At 41.1% G+C, this 11,152-nt stretch overlaps 1 pseudogene; it reads right to left on the bottom strand.

Moving 5' to 3' along the window:
* Positions 1–10,134: 10,134 nt before the first annotated feature.
* On the bottom strand, positions 10,135–10,585 carry LOC139031987 (mitochondrial pyruvate carrier 2 pseudogene; annotated as a pseudogene).
* Positions 10,586–11,152: the final 567 nt, after the last annotated feature.

Genomic DNA, 11,152 nt, shown 5'->3' with positions numbered 1-11,152 from the left:
TATTTTGGGGGGGCTTCAAAATCACTGCAGATGGTGACTGCAGCCATGAAATTAAAAGACACTTGCTCTTTGGAAGAAAAGTTATGACCAACCTAGACAACATATTAAAAAGCAGAGACATTACTTTGCCAACAAATCTCTGTCTAGTCAAAGCTATGGTTTTTCCAGTAGTCATATATGGATGTGAGAGTTAGACTATAAAGAAAGCTGAGTGCTGAAGAACTGATGCTTTTGAACTGTGGTGTTGGAGAAGACTCTTGAGAGCCCCTTGGACTGCAAGGAGGACCAACCAGTCAATCCTAAAGAAAATCAGTCCTGAATATTCAATGGAAGGACTGATGCTGAAGCTGAAACTCCAATACTTTGACTACCTGATGCAAAGAACTGACTCATTGGAAAAGACCCTGATGATGAGAAAGATTGAAGGCAGAAGGAGAAGAGGATGACAGAGAATGAGATGGTTGGATGGCATCACTGACTCAGTGGACATGAGTTTGAGCAAGCTCTGGGAGTTGGTGATGGACAGAGAAGCCTGGCATGCTGCATTGCAGTCCATGGGGTTGCAAAGATTCGGACACAACTGAGCGACTGAACTGAACTGAATAGAAAAAATTAAAAAACAGCATCAACTTAAATGGGGTAGTTTAATTCCTCAGTTCAGTTCAGTTTAATTACTACTTACCTCAAAGTTCAGAAGATAATATTCAAGACCATTGTGATGGTTTTCCTCTCTTCTCCTTGAAGATCCAGGCTCCTTCCAACTTTCAGATTTTTCATCACCCAGAGTTGTCCTTTGTCTCAAAGCCCAAGAAGATATTTCAGTCATCAGATCCATGTTCCAAGAAGCTGGGTGGATGAAATAATAAAAAGGAAGAAAAGGATATTCTTCTGTTGTTTGCTGAAGAGGGTTCAGAGCAGACTTTACAACACTCCCATCTACAGCCACCGGCTAGACCTTAGGAACATGGTAACACCCGGAGAAGATAGACAACGTGGTCTTCATTTTGTTTCATCCAGTTAAAAATTCTATTTTTATGGAAGAAGCCCATGATAGACACTGGAGGACAAATAGCATTTCTGCTTTACTCTGTATAAAATCAATTTGAAGGTTTTGGGGTTGGTTTTTTTTTTTTTTTTTTTTTTTTGGTTTTTTAAAGAAAGATATTTTAATTCCAAGAATCATGACTATAGCATTGTTTAAAACAGCCAAAGCTAGCAAAAAGTTCAGTGAGATCTGGTAAGATTTGGGGAACTATGAATAACTGAGTGTCTATGATACCGTGGTTCATGCTGGGCTTTTATGGATGAATTTTAGGGGATCTGTTAACCTTCTACAATTATATGCAGATTTGGAGGCATTTGTGAAGCATCCTGGGAGATGCTTCATTGCTTCTAATAAGTTCTCAGAGGTGTCTATGATCCCACTTCCCAGAGAAGTTAAAATTAACTTTTAAAAATGAGTTTAGGTTAATCTTCAAAGAAGACATACAGATGACTAACAAACACATGAAAAGATGCTCAACATCGCTCATTATTAGAGAAATGCAAATCAAAGCTACAATGGTATATCACCTCACAACAGTCAGAATAGCCATCATCAAAAAATCTACAAACAATAAATGCTGGAGAGGGTGTGGACAAAAGGGAATGCTCTTGCGCTGTTGGTGGGAATGTAAATTGATACAGCTACTATGGAAAGCAGTATGGAGATTCCTTAAAAAACTAGAAATAAAACCACCATATGACCCAGCAATCCCACTCTTAGGCATATACCCCGAGGAAGCCAAAATTGAAAAAACACATGTATCCCGTTGTTCATTGCAGCACTATTTACAATAGCTAAAACATGGAAGCAACCTAGATGTTCATCAACAGATGAATGGATAAAGAAGTGTGGTGCATATACACAATGGATTATTATTCAACCATAAGAAGGAACACCTTTGAGTCAGTTCTAATGAGTTGGATGAACCTAGAATCTATTATATACAGTGAAGTAAGTCAGAAAGAAAAATATCATATTCTAATGCATATATATGGAATCTAGAAAAATGGTACTGAAGAATTTACTTACAGGGCAGCAGTGGAGAAACAGATGTAGAGAACAGACTTGTGGACATGGGGAGAGGGGAGGAGAGGGTGAGACGTATGGGAAGAGTAACCTGGAAACTTACATGACCATATGTAAAATAGAGAGCCAATGGGAATTTGCTGTATGGCTCAGGAAACTCAAACAGGGAATCTGTATCAACCTAGAGGGGTGGGATGGGGAGGGAGATGGGAGGGAGGTTCAAAAGGGAGGGGATAAATGTACACCTATGGCTGAATCGCGTTGAGGTTTGACAGAAAACAACAAAATTCTGTAAAGCAATTATCCTTCAACAAAAAATAAATACATTTTTAAAAATGAGTTTAGGTTAAATCTTGTGAATTCTTCTTAAATATTTACACACTGTTGAAGATTGAGAGAAAATTAGTCTAACCAAGTCCTATAATATAATGCATATAATTAAATGGTGCAGCAGGTGTTAATAAATGGGGAAGTTTGCCCTCTAGGCTTTTGGATTGCACCACTCACCCAGTATGTAAACTTCTCTATTATTAGTTATTGTTTTATATCTTGCTCACTAAGTAAATCACATCTCCTTTAAGGTAGGACTTTGTTCTTTATCTTTGCATGATGTCAAGGGCAACTCCTTGCCAATAGTAAGTATCCTGCTGATTGCCAGATACCCAGTTTAGTCATTCCCTATTAACTATCTGTCTGGCTTGGCCCTATCCATTTACTGCTCCACAGAAGAGTCCATTGGTGATAAAAAGCTATTATTCTCCTTTCATTTTTTAACTTCTTTTTCTGCTTCCTAATCTTTCTCTGAAATTAGGTTGCATAGATATGGTACCCTACTCTTTGTAGACAGGATAACAAGCTTGAACTTTAGATATGTTAATTTCCCAAATGTTGATAACAAGCCTGTAGTGCAGGTTGATAGAAAACCAAATTTCTTAGCTCGCTGTCCTGGCTTTATCCACTTACACACTTTTTGCAGGGGATGAAGGACAAGACTTATCACTGTCATTTCAATACCAAGCAGGAGTCCCCAAGCCTTCTACCATTGTGTTCTAGGCTGAGAAATAAGAAGTGGATTTTATCAACAATATGCAACTAGAGAACTTCACATTTTCAAGGGCTCAACAAGAATCCTTACAGCAATCACTTAGACACTATATTTGCTCTATTAGGGGCAAATAAGGCAATAATAATGATATTTGCTAACATCTATTGAACTATTTTAATTATTTTTTCCTCTAAAGAGCACCTACTATGTTTCAGGCCTGAGCTAAATATTTTATTAATACATAAACCTAAGTTGATCCCTGGGTCAGAGAAATCCCCTGGAGAAGGAAATGGCAACCCACTCCGGTATTCTTGCCTGGGGAATCTCAGGAACAAAGGAGCCTGGCAGCCTACAGTCCACTGAGCTGCAAAGAGTCAGACACAATTTAGCAACTAAAGCACCACCACCGATCCTTCATGTGGCCTGAGGAAATTTATTGGCGATATTTTCCTCCCCATTTCATAGATGAGGAAACCAAAGCACAATACAGTAGGTTCCCTTCATGCAAACGAGTTCCGTTCTGAGAGTGCGTTCATAAGTTCAATTTGTTTGTAAAGTCCAGCAGAGTTAGCCTAGGTACTCAGCTAACACATTTAGCTATATAATACTGTGCTGTAATAAGTTTATAATACTTTTCAACCCTGAATATTCATTTGAAGGACTGATGTTGAAGCTGAAGCTCCTATAATTTGGCCACCTAATTCGAAGAGCTAACTCATTGAAAAGACCCTGGTGCTGGGAAAGACTGAGGACAGGAGAAGGGGGCGACAGAGGACGAGATGGTTGGATGTCATCACTGACTTAATGGACATGAGTTTGAGCAAACTCTGGGAAATAGGGAAGGACAGGGAAGCCCAGCAGCTGCAGTCCACGGGGTCGCAAAGAGTCAGATGTGACTTAGTGACTGAACAACAACTTTTCACACAAATAATATTTTTTAAAAAAACACAAAAAGTGAAGAAAATATTTTTGATCTTACAGTACAGTACCTTGAAAAGTACAGTAGTACAGTACAACAGCTGACATACAAGGGCATGCTCACATCTTTGAAGGTTTGCAACTTGTAGGTTCATACGTAGGGGACTCATGTAAAGTAACTTGTCCAATGTCACACAACTAACAAGTAAAGGAGACAGATTTCAAACTAGGCTCCATACTCCAGACTCCCAATCATTTTTTCTCAAGGAACTCAAGACAGGCACCAAAAATCCAAGTCCTTAGATTTTTATGTTTTCAGTATGGTACAGTGGTTAAAAGCACACACTCTAGAGTCAGGTAAAGCTGTGTTTTAATTTCATGTCCATTAGTACTACCTTAGTTAAATTATTTAAGCCTAATTCACTGAATCATTTAAGCCCTCTAAGCTTTCTCTCATCAACATTATCTCCATCCTAGTACCTGTCTCGTAAGATTGCTCTGTAGATTAAGTGTAAACTGCTTTATGCAGTGCCTGGTGCAAAGCACCTGTTGGAGACACACATGCATAAATAGACACAGGGATGTAGATGGGAGACTTGAGACTTCATTCAAATTATCCAGTTCCTATTCAATCACATTTTGCCATTAAAGAAAATACGGCTAGAGAGAGTTGTTGAATCAAAAGACCTAAGTAATAAAGGGAGACAGGGAGCAGGAAAAAATTGGATTCTAGAATCCAGTTTTGCACAGCGGACTTCCATTCAATACACTCACAGGGCCTGCGAGAGCAGGCTGAGAATCAGCCTCCCAAATGCAGCCATTGGCAATGTTCAGGTCTTATTCTTAGTGCAGGGAGAGGAAAATGACCCACACAGGTGAAGTCCTGCTGCAAACGAAGGAGAAGAGGGAACAGGTAAACTGCATACGGTGTCACAAACAAGGAGGGAAGAAGACTGTTCAGCAACCATAACTGCTGTCTAGTTCATTAGGAAGACAAACTCAGCCTCAGACAAGGAAAATTAGGGGTGGAAAATTAAATGAAACTTTGCACATTAGGTCTCTTAAGTGTCACATTAAATCCTTGAGACAAAAACTCAGAAGTGAAGCTTACATGTGGAATCTAGAAAATACAACAAACTAGTGAACATAAAAAAAAGAAGCAGATTCACAGATATATAGAACAAACTAATGATTGTGGGGGTTGGGGTCCAATCCAGGGTCGGGACATTGAGAGGTACAAACTATTGAGTGTACAGTAGGCTACAAGGATATACTGTACAACACAGGAAATATAGCCAATATTTTGCAATAACTGTAAATGGAGTGTAACCTTTAAAAATTATATGCTAAGAAATACCACGGCTGATGAAAGCATCTATAGTAAAAAATAAAATGGAAATGAAAAGAAAAAGCCTCATGTGTTAAAGTAATATTGCCTATTAATAAATGTATTGATTTTAAGATGCATAATAATTGAAGGAGGGTATTCAAAATAAGATGCCTCATAGTTTCAAAGACGTTTTAGAAAGTGTTAAAAATTTGCAAGGACTTACAGAAGACAACAAATGCAAAATCACCTCGGAGGTCTTTTTTCACAGTTTCAAGAAAGAAAATAAGGCTGGTAGTGGAAAATTACATTGAATGTTTTTAAATCACCATTCCAGCTTCTTCCCTGGAGCCTAGAAACATTCCTGCATTCATCCACTAGGTCTGGATTGTTACAGGATCACTGCAAAACAGTGAGGAATAATTAATATGGCAGAAGCCCATCAAGTTGTCTCTGTAAGGTCAAATGCATGATGTGTAAAATACAATTAGGAGGTTAAAATGGCCTGTCAACTTTTACAGTATTCGCTGTTTGTAGGGGTCAATACCTTTCAAGGATATGGGCCCAAGAATGAAATTTCTAAGGAGCTGGTAGAATCGTGGAAACTTTGCATTGGCTTTAACCACCTAAGGCAATAAATTTTTAAATCCCTTAAAAATATAAAAAACACATAACATTTTAAAAAACCATCAGGCACATTCTGGAGTGAAACAAACAAATATATCCACTAAATTGAAATCTTTAGTTCCATTCTGGTCAAATTAAAGTGTAACAAACAATTTTCTGACCTCTGCTCCCAAGTCATACCAGACCTTTGGAAGAACCATATCTTTTACCATAAAGCAATTTGTGAGATGAGAGAAAAGGGTGCAAGAGAGGGAACATCTAAGATTTTGTTATGATATCCTAAATACTGATAAACTCCTAATTAAATTAGCAAGTGTATGGTAATTATCAATCAGAATTTTTAAAAGAGAAAAATCTCTAAGGTGCATACATGGATATCTGTGCATCAGGATATAGGTTCAGGAAGAATTTGGGGACATAGCTAAAAGGAGAGAGCTAACTTAAGTATGCATGTTTTTGGAGAGGGGTTGCTAGAAAGAGGAAGAGAAATGAAGAACCTCTTGTCACACTGTACAACATGGCCACAGGGCCCCAGTGACCAACATGACCACTCCCATCCCTTATGAAGGCCAAATGGTTCTAGTTATAAATAGATGGGTAAATATATTTTTATATATATGAATATGTCTCTAGATGTATATAAGCCATTAAAATACTTATTGAATATCAATTATGTGCTAGGTACTCTTTCAAGCATTTTTAATACATGATCTCATTTAATTCACGAAACAACCCTAGAAGAAAGAGGTATTTTCCCCATTTCACTGAGCAAAAACTCAGGCTTCTACAAGTTATTTAACTTGCTCAAAACGACCCAGCTAATAACTGTACTCTGAAGCCTTTGCTTGTAACACCACATCATGCTGTTTATCCAAACACCAATGGCCTCCCTCTTTGATAAAAGAGGCGCCAACCAAGTGATTGGGCGCTAGGTTCACTAGGTTCATTAGGACAATCCTGGATGTCCTAACTGACCTTGGGGGACTTCCCTGTCCATCCAGCCGTTAAGAACTCTCTGCTTCCAATGCAGGGGGTGTGGGGTCCTCCCCTGACAGGGGAACTAAGATTCCCACATGCCGTGCAACATGACAGAAAAAAAAAAGAAAATCCCAACTTGACTTTTGTGACTTTAGAAAATCACTTCAGTGCCCTGGGACTTCCCTAGTGGTTCAGCGATAAAGAATCCTCCTGCCAATGCAGAAGACGCGGGTTCAATGCCTGGGTCAGAAGATCCCCTGGAGAAGGAAATGGCAACCCACTCCAGTGTTCTTGCCTGGGAAATCCCATGGACAGAGGAGCCTGGTGGGCTGCAGTCCATGGGGTTGCAGAATGTCGGACAGGACTGAGCGACTAAAACAACCAAGTGCTCCAGACGCGCCTCCAGCTTTCCCCGTCTCCCTCCTTCTGGCTGACCTTCTGCCTAAACTGCTAAAGGAAACCAGACAGAACAATGCAGGACGGAACAAAGCCAGGCTCTATTAACTACAGTAAAACACGCGCCTCTCAGTGCATTGGGTACCTCCAAGAGGTTTTATGCCAATAATTTCAACTCCCAATGATCACGTTTCTTAAACCCACGGTCCTGTTTAATTGTGACCATCATCAGGGCGGGAGCGGATTTCCACTGGCTCTCCTTTGCCAGGTATCAGAGTTCCTGTTTCCAGGTTCATATTCCTAAGACTCTTCAGTGTACCCCGTTCTGACTCATAAAACACAATGAGGAATTTACAACACTGATTTTTGCCATTGGCATAAAATTAGCCACCTAATTCCATGTATGCAGAGGATTTTTTTCCTAATTACGTCTTTATTAAACTACTCATGTCACAGCAGGAGGGCATGCTGATGTTATTGTGCCTCAGAAACCTAAGGAGATGATGAGCTCGTATCTTCCCTCTGCCCTCCTCCCTGCGTGGGCCTGGCAGGTTCTCCCCCACGGACCTCATCTGCAGGCTGCCTTGTCCTCGGGTACGGTTTGGACAATGGGCAGGAGAGCCGCAGCTGGAGTAACTCGTGTCCCGTCTCCCTCTGTGGGTGGGTTCACTGTGGTTTTCTGTGTCCCTCAAAGAAGCCACAGCTCCCCAAACAGCTCTCTCTCCGATTCCCATAAACCGTTCTCTTTATATCCGGGGGTGATGGCTCCGTGTGTGCTAGCCTCGGGAAGCTGCGCCATCTCTTCTGTTGTCTCCCTAAACTCTGTCCTCATCTCTTTTTTTCAGTCTTTAAAAAGTCTTTTATTGATATTTGCATTAAAAATTTGATAACACAAGTTTAGCAAAGAAAGAAAAATACTCATAACCTCAACACAGCTCATAATTTTTGTTAACTCCCTGTTAATAGTCAACATTTTTAACAGTCATAAACATGACACATGAATAATTTTTTATATCCTGCTTCTTCACTTAACCTGCCATTGTTCACATTTTCCCATATATTTTGAAAGTTTATGACTTTCTAAATTGCAGTATTGTTGATTTACGATATTATATTATTTTCAGGTGTAGCACATGGTGATTCAAAATTTTTATAGATTATACTCCACTTGCAGTTACTATAAAATATTGGCTATATTCCCTGTGCTGTCCAATATATCCTCGTAGCTTATTTTATACATAGTAGTTTGTACCTCTTAACCCCGATCCCTAGCTTACCCTGCCCCCACTTTTATAAAATACTCCCTTTATTAAACTCCCCTAAATACCCATTTGGCATGAACACACTCTTCCTATTTCCTGCACTCTGATAAACACAGATGGCATTCACGTGACTTGAGATTTTCCGTGTGTGATGATTGCCTGTTTCATCAAGTGACATTGTTAGAGGATGAATCTACCTGTGCGTTGCATTGCTGTGATTTCACTACCTCCTAGCTTTCCCTTGTGTGGGAAGAAAACACTATGGTAAGCGCATCATCAGGGTGTCATGCAGACGAAATGATGCCTAAATGTCTTCTGACAGAGGTCAATCTAGGGGTCAGACTGGCCCACAAAGGCCACCTGAGTCCTCAGTATAACTCTGTTTAAAAGCTAAAATGAGGAGGGGAGGGATAAAATAGGAGCTTGGGACCAACATATACACACTACTAAATGTAGGCTTTCCCGGTGGCTCAGAGGTAAAGAATCTGCCTACAATGCAGGAGTCTCACAAGATGGGGATTCGATCCCTGGGTTGGGAAGATCCCCTGGAGGAGGACATGGCAACCCACTCCAGTATTCTTGTCTGGAGAACCCCATGGACAGAGGAACCTGGCGACTACAGTTCACAGGATCACAAAGAGTCGGACACGAGTGAAGCGACTTAACACACACTTATGCCCTACTATATGTAAAGTAGATAACCGACAAGGACTTACTGTATAGTGCAGGGAATCAATTCAATATTCTGTAATAACCTATATGGAAAAGAATCTGAAAAGGAATGGATATATAGATACGCATAACTGAACCACTTTGCTGTACAACAGAAATGAACAATTATAAATCAACTATACCCCAATATAAAATAAAAATTAAATTTTAAAAAAGGCCAAAATGAAACAAACAAAAATAGAGACTTGACACGAAGAAGTAACAATGATCATCCCATCAAGTTTCTTAGAGGAAACCAGAACCTTCTCTGGAGGTCATCCAGACTCTCTGGTTTTCCAAGTTGTTTTCTCCATCCCTGTGTACCCTACAGTTGAGAGCACGTCCTAACACTTACTGTTAATATGCCCGAGGATGAGATTAAGTCCTTTCAAAACCTTCAGTTCAGTTGGGAGGCCAATCAAACCCGGTCTCTGTCTTTGAGGAGGAGAGCCACAGCTGCTTTGGACAGAACCCGGGCCCAGAGTGGGGTTTGCTTTGCTCAGTGTTGGAGACCAACAGGGTCTTCTGCCCTTTCCTGAGACCCCAAGAGGGAATGTCATAGAAAGAAGTAAAGCCACAGCTTTGGTTTTGTTGGTTTTACTTGCTCGTTTGTTATTAAAACTTGCTTTTTCTTTTCTCCCTGTTGAATCAAGTGCTGTCTCCCAATTACAGTTAGATTATCATGCTTTACAAATATCAGCACCACCTCATCAATAACTGAAATAATAAATCAAACTGTTAATAGGTCTCAGTGGTTGTGTCCACATCTAGATTGTTAGGGATCTAGATGGTCAGGAACTCATTTGTTTGCTTTAGCTTTTAGCTTATTTGGTTATATCTCCAAATATGAAAGAGGTGAGAGGTTCTTGCTGTCACGACAAAGAATTTAGCAGCAAACTGACTCCAGTTTGGGGGAATAATTATAAGTGAGTATCTTGACCAAGTAAACCCTGTAGTCATCAAAACAGAAGATTGGACTATGCTGAATTTTTCTGCAGGTCTGGCCATGTCAGCCAGTCCAGCACACACCTACTCTCTTTCACTAATAGGAGCCCAGAAAAATACTCTCCCAGGACCTGCTGGGAGCTGTACAGCAGCCTCCATTTCTCAGGAACCAGGAGCTGCAGTTTATCAAGGACCTGGTGGTAGGTGGCCTGCAGCCCCCAGGTGCTGGGCACTGACATCTCTGCAGGTGGGTGACTGGGCCACCAGGTGGGAGAGTGGCCGCCTGCTCGTCCCTGGCTGGCCATGGGGAGCAGCTTGTCATTTCCCGCTGCCTGTACCCTCCTCTCCCCCGGGAGCCCTCCCTGTAGCTCAGCCTGCTTTCCTGTGAACCTGGCGGCCCCCTCCCCACCCCCCCCCCAAGAGATTGTTTATTTTTTTCCATGAAGAGGAAGAAGGCTATAAAGTAGCAAAAGTTGGCCTGACAGTCAAGGAACCTGAGCTTCTGTCTTGTACTTGACTTTTGGCAAGCCACTTGGCAACTGTATGCCTGTTTCCATTCATAGAATGAGATGGCTGAGCGGTCCTACTGTGCGCCAGCACGAAGGGGGTGGTGAGAGCTGGAAATGGGCGCCCACTACCGCAGAGGCTGGACTCAGGTGGGCCGCCTGGGTCTGGCTCCTGGCCTCCTGGCACCAACATTCTAATCTGAAAGTTGGGTATCTTATGGTACCTTTCTCAGAGTTGTGAGGATGAAGTGAGTGCACATGTATACAATGATAAGAGCAAGGCCTGAGACATGGAAAATGCCAAGTGGTAGCTGGTGGTACTAGAGGCAAGCGCGTGTGTGAGGTGAGGGGGACCCCTCCCATGAC

The sequence above is a fragment of the Odocoileus virginianus genome, chromosome 29, assembly GCF_023699985.2.
Source record: "Odocoileus virginianus isolate 20LAN1187 ecotype Illinois chromosome 29, Ovbor_1.2, whole genome shotgun sequence".
Lineage (NCBI taxonomy): Eukaryota > Metazoa > Chordata > Mammalia > Artiodactyla > Cervidae > Odocoileus > Odocoileus virginianus.
Note: the sequence above shows the minus strand (reverse complement) of the source record. Positions and strands in the feature narration are given on the sequence as shown.